Genomic DNA, 6,000 nt, shown 5'->3' with positions numbered 1-6,000 from the left:
TAATGAAATGTCTGCATGGAAAGACACAAAATGCAAATGAGTACTAGCAATACTGTAATACATTTTTTTCGCCGCTGTACACAACGTAGAGCCAAGTCTCAGCTTGATGTACACGGCATTCGGGTAAGCCGCATTGCCCCACTGTGGCCGAGAAGTCTAAAGCAACAGAAACAGCGTCCCACTCAGATGTAATGCCTTGAATACTGGTAAAAATTTTTTCATGATGTCATTTTTCATTTTGTCCTTGCATAGACACAGAAATTGCATTATTTTTGCGCTTTAATGTCCAGTATGGGGAATGTTTTGATCCAAATGATGCGGACTAGCAATCTGTGCCCTGTACTGCTTCTCTTCCGCTCGTCGTTTTTGTGTTGTCTTAACCCTTTAGCCGCCAACCCCGAGCTGTACTCGTCACCCAAGTTTGTACCAATATCGCCAACGACGAGTCACGCTCGTCCGGCCCGATTTTCCGCTCCTTCTGCCACCGAAGACGTATCACGGTCGTCAATTGCTTTGCTTGCCATTTTCAACCCCAGATGGTGGTAGTTGTTTACGGAAAACTGAATTTCGTGCCTTTCGCGCGCGAAAGGCGCGAAATAGCCATTTCACAATGCCACCAAAGACGTATCACGGTCGTCAATTGCTTTGCTTGCCATTTTCAGCCCCAGATGGCGGTAGTTGTCTATGGAAAACTGAATTTCGTGCCTTTCGCGCGCGAAAGGCGCGAAATAGCCATTTCACAATGGCGCTTCGCAAAAGTAATGCCGGTGACGGCGACGCGTCAAGAAAAGGAAGTGCTTCTTGGTGCAGTGAAGAAAGAGGCGTTGGTGAAGAAATAGATTTTGTGTCCGACAGTGACATAGATGACTTTATCCTGGATATTGCTTCAGATGACGACGAGAGCGACGGCGATGATGACGACAACGAGAGTGACGCACTGACCAGTGCACGTGTGTGGCAGCGCGTGGACACCGATAACCCGCCACCTGCACCTCCACGGTTTCCCTTCTCTTCAGTGCCCGGAATCTTGCGGAAGCCCACTGACGAAAATGACATTCTCGGCTGGTTTCATGTATTTTTTGACTGGGATCGACGTCTTGACCTAACCGTCACGGAAAAAAACCAATTTGCGGTAGCGTACTTTGCTGCCCGGGGTTCTACATGGAAACCGGTAGACCGCGATGAGATTATGGTCTTCCTTGCACTGATAATGTTGCAGGGTGTTGTCGGCAAACCTCAAGTTGAGATGTACTGGTCAACAAAGCAAGTTTTGGAGACACCAGTGTTCAGCAAAGCCATGAGCAGGAACCGCTTCAACGCGTTGATGCGCTGCCTTCATTTCACCAACTTCAAAACCATGGATGAAGTTACTCATCCACACCCCTGGCTATGGAAGCTGTGGCCCGTTATCACAAGGCTGAACGAGGCATTCCTTGATGCCTATGTGCCAGAACAGGATGTGTTTCTTGATGAGAGCCTCCTGCTTTTCAAGGGAAGATTAGCACGCAAAGAAACGCGATTCTGGTGCGAGGACTGCCAAGTCGGGCTTTGTGTGACACCATGCTTCGAAATCTACCACACAAAGAGCGACTATTAGTCATGAAAGCTTTTGTTACGACGAAGGAACATCTGTGCAATTTTCTGTGTGTTACCGTGATTATACCAAATAAATACTTGGACTTTCAGTACGATTTTTTACTCATTACCACGGCATGCATTGAGGCAAAGCCGCCCCCGCAGCAGGTTTTTTCTTTTGTAATTTCTGTGCTAATTCTAAACAGAAATTATTCATGCAATATATTTTCAGAATCAGAATTGCATGGGGAAAAATATGACTGCTTAAAAAAAATTGGCGATTTTGGCGAAAGAAAATTGCGTTGTGCGTTGGCACTTCGCAAAGCCAGGGTACTGCTTTGGCGATTTTGGTACATTTTTTGTAGTTGAATTGGTGGTTAAAGGGTTAATGGAACGTACTGATACCAAATTTCCGCACTGACATCTTGTAGAGAAGAAAAAGCAATCATGCAACTAACGTGAACAAGTGCGGTTACGAATAAAGGTGTACTATAAAAAGCAATTTTCTGACAAAAGTCAAGGCTTTGGTCGGATTGCACCTAAAAGCAATCTGCACATGCACATATGCTCGTTATGGTAACAGAGAGAGAGGGACAAAAACTACAGTGGGATTGAACTAATATGTAGCCAGGTAGTCTCTGTATCTGTATTGCTGAAATCAGCATACCAGCCTCAAGCTAGAGTTTTTGTGAAAGTTACGTTGAGTGGTTGCGTGTATGCTACTGCCTGACAGTGCGCTTTTATGGTGCCCCCTCCCTTTTGTGAATTACACAAGAAAATTAGAATTGGGGTATGAACACTGCTTCCTAAACCTGAGATAGCCACACTCCGGTACTGACACTTTGAGATCCACTGCAAAACAAAACAAGCAAAAAATAACGTCACACACTTGTTCAGATTTTTTAAATATTGAAAACATAAGTCTTCAAGCATAGCTATTCCTTCCTTCTGCAGCAGTAGGTTGCACAGTTCATGTGAAATAATAATAATAATAAAAAAAAGACTAGCAACTCGGCGCCGATTCCCATTTCGCTGCAGTGGCGGCCCTTTTTTCACCCCTGCCCTATCTCAGCTTACCGTGCTCGGCTTAGCCGGTAGTTGAACACCCGTTCAGCCGGGTCATCTCGAAATCCCGGGTATGGTCTCAAGAAGTCTTTGCGAAGCTGGAAAGCCTCGTCTCCAACAAACGTGCACGGCAGTACAGCGTTAGTGCCTGGAAGCTTCCCAAAACGAGGAAGCTCGAGCTGACCTTCCTCTAAGCGCTTGCCAATGGGTGACCGCTTGAAAACGCCACCGTCGCTGATACGGCCCGGTGCTCCGACGTCGATCAGGCGAAACACGTACGCACTGTCGACGACAGCCATCAGTACGATGGAGAATGTGCCCTGCAGAAAACAACGCAGAGCGGATATGCTTTCAGACAACTAGTGACTGAATAAACGCAACATTGACTTGTGTGTGACAAGGAAGTAACTTCAAAATCAAAGAATTATATTACACACCTTGTAGTTGTAGTAGAGACTACCGGAGTTAGCTGGGGCCTCTATTTGCACATGTTTCCCGTCAACGGCCCCTAGACAGTTGGGGAACTGCCACCTCTTGGAAAATCCATCAGCTATGGCTGCCCACTCTTCCTTATTTGGTGCCTGAAATTGCACAAACCACACATTTTGAATGACAAAAGGATGCCTGCATTGGCAGTTTCTTCAGCGAAGATGCATTTTTCAAAAATGTGCCCATACCAGCCTTGCATTCGAATTTACTGTCAATTACATTGAAAACTGCCATATTTACTCGAATATAGGCTGATACTATACTCGGTTACAACTTAAGAACGGCACCACCTCATGTAGTGTATCACTCCGCCGAAGCGCCAGACCCGTGACTTCAGTGCGCGCGCGTTTTGAAAGGGCTTTCACAGCAACAAGTTCGACAGTGTCTTTCACTTCCAAGCACCGGCCCATGACCGGTTATCGGTTTATGCGTGCATGGGTAGGGAGTGGAGAGAGAGAGAAAAACATTTTATTGAGCATCTCCTTAGGTCAGAGGATACTCGTGGCCGCAGGCATGAGCCGAGCGGCGACGTCGGTAGCTCGGGTGACCAGGGTGGTTTGCACACCTGGGTCTGGGCTACGCAGTGCCTCCTCCCACTGCTCCTTGGATGCTATTATGGGAAAGCTAACGCGAAGGCAAGCCCACATTATGTGAGTTAGATTAGGTGAGTCCTCGGGCCATTTCGTGAGCTGCCTCGTTTCTATCGAAGCCAGAGTGTGCTGGTGTCCAGCCCAGTTCTACTGGGGACAAGGGGGATTACGGATCAAAATTTTGAGTGCTGCTTTGGAGATTGCGCCAGTAGCAAAATTTTGAATTGCAGTTTTAGAATCAGAGATTACAGTGGTTGGGGTGGGTTGCAGTGAAAGTGCTATGGCTATCATTTGGGTCCACGAAAACACACGATTTAGCGGGAAAATCAAAACTTTTACTTAAATTGATTAATTTCTCAATGAATAAAGCATCATTTGCATTCGGACAAGCGCTGGGGGCACTATAATACACGAAATCTTTCGAATAACACAAACTTGCATTTTGTTTTCATGGCTCCTTTAAATATTGCAGGTCTGTTTGCAAGGAAGTTCCTGATGTAGTTGTATGTGCAGGTACCTGGGTTAGTTGGTTCTAGCCCTTCCACGATGGCAGCGTGGGTGACATTGCCAAAAGCGGATGTAAACCCAAATTGAAGCAAGCAAATGTGCTGTCATGCTCAAAGGACCGAAGGGTTAGGGAAGTGATTGAGGCCTTCAATATGCTGTCTGTGGAACCTGACAAATGTATCAGTGTGCCTACAATAGCGCTCTAGAAAAAGAGATAAAAAAGAAAGTTCAATTGCACATGAGCACATGCGCACGAAGATATCATGTCTACCCTATTAATGTACACTCAGCATCGCATGCTTATAAATAATGATAAAGCTTTCAATAAACAATTTGCTAGTTTGCGCACCATCGTATGGTTTTTTTCCTTTTCCCTGTCTCTCGTCCAAATATGCGGCGCACGTTATTATTGAATTCATTGTGTGGACGCTGCTGTGTATCTTGTTTGTGCCGTGTCAGTCTTGCTAGGAAGATATGTTCCATTAGTTTTCCCAAGCATGAAGTTAGAGATTGGTTTTAGGTTTTCGAGAGTTAAGGGTTTTTCGGTTAAGGAATAAATACAACTTCTGCGTGCCTCCATGCCTGTGGGATGACGGCCCTCTTTCCAAAACTGATTAAAAAACTTCGTGATGTTAGTAATCGACTCGTCATCGAGATTCTTCAACATCTTGTTGGCTATTTGGAGTGGGCCAGGGGCCCAACCTGAGCGAAGTTTGAGTATTGCCGCACGCACCTCTGCCTCCGTTATTTCCCTGCCCATCACCAGATTTGATCGCCCGCTATACTGGGGGAGGGATTTTGGAGTTCCAAAGGAGAGATAGGTTTTTCCGACTTGTTCTGTCAAGCCTCCATCAGTGCCTGGGAAAGCTTCAATTATTATAGTCAGTCTGTGTTCACGGTCAGTTTTGCTGTGATCTTGGTCCAGCAGGGAGCAGGGGCCTGCACACAAAGGTATAGGATATGTTTCGTGCTCTTACTGGTGATGTGTCCGTTGTGTTGGCCCGAGGTTTAAACGTGGTCATCAAACTGCTCAATGCGAGCGGTGCAGTGTCCTCAGTGGTAGAGTGGATTGGGTTGGTGTGTCACAAAAACAGTATACGATGCCTACGAAGCGGGAGGGAAAGAGACACCTCTACGTTTCTCCACTAGGATAAAGCTCGGGTTTTTCAAAATGTAATTCAGCTAATTGGCTGGGAATTATGCTCAGTCGTAAATTACAAACAAACCTGTTTTGTATCATGCACTCCGTGGAGGGCGTGCAGCTTAGCAGGTCATTCATTTTTGCAAAGTGGAAGGGCACTAATTTTTTTACATCCGGCTCATATTCTGTCGCGAAATTCGGGTCCCTCTATGGGTGTCTTTTTTTTTGCTCGCCATATTGGGACCCAGCGGGAGGAGGCCGGCGGAGTAGGAATGTTTTCGCCGCCTTTGTCGCACCCGGGTCGGCTGGTCGTGTGTTTCGGGGAGAGAGGCAGGCGAGAGTGCCGTGGCCTATGGGAGGCTGCAGCCCGGGAATTCTCAGGAGACGCGCCCGAGTGGCTGTGTGCACGGTGCAGCGCCGTGTCTGCAGGGAGAATGGGCTGAGAACTGGTGGTAGCCGGACGTACGGCCGGGACGCGGCGTCGGCCTTGAGGGCTGTGCTGGGGAGGTTGAGCGACGACGGCGGTGAACTTCGGGCCCCCGAAGATTCCTCAAGGAGGTGAAAGTGCGCGGCCCGAGTTCACCCAAATTGCGTCGCTGATGAGCGGCGCCCCACCACAGACGACCGACAGCC

The sequence above is a fragment of the Haemaphysalis longicornis genome, unplaced genomic scaffold (assembly GCF_048455015.1).
Source record: "Haemaphysalis longicornis isolate Haplotype H1 unplaced genomic scaffold, Haemaphysalis longicornis Haplotype H1 scaffold_3, whole genome shotgun sequence".
NCBI classification, from domain to species: Eukaryota; Metazoa; Arthropoda; class Arachnida; order Ixodida; family Ixodidae; genus Haemaphysalis; species Haemaphysalis longicornis.
The sequence above is the reverse complement of the archived record's forward strand: the minus strand, read 5'-3'. Positions refer to the sequence as shown.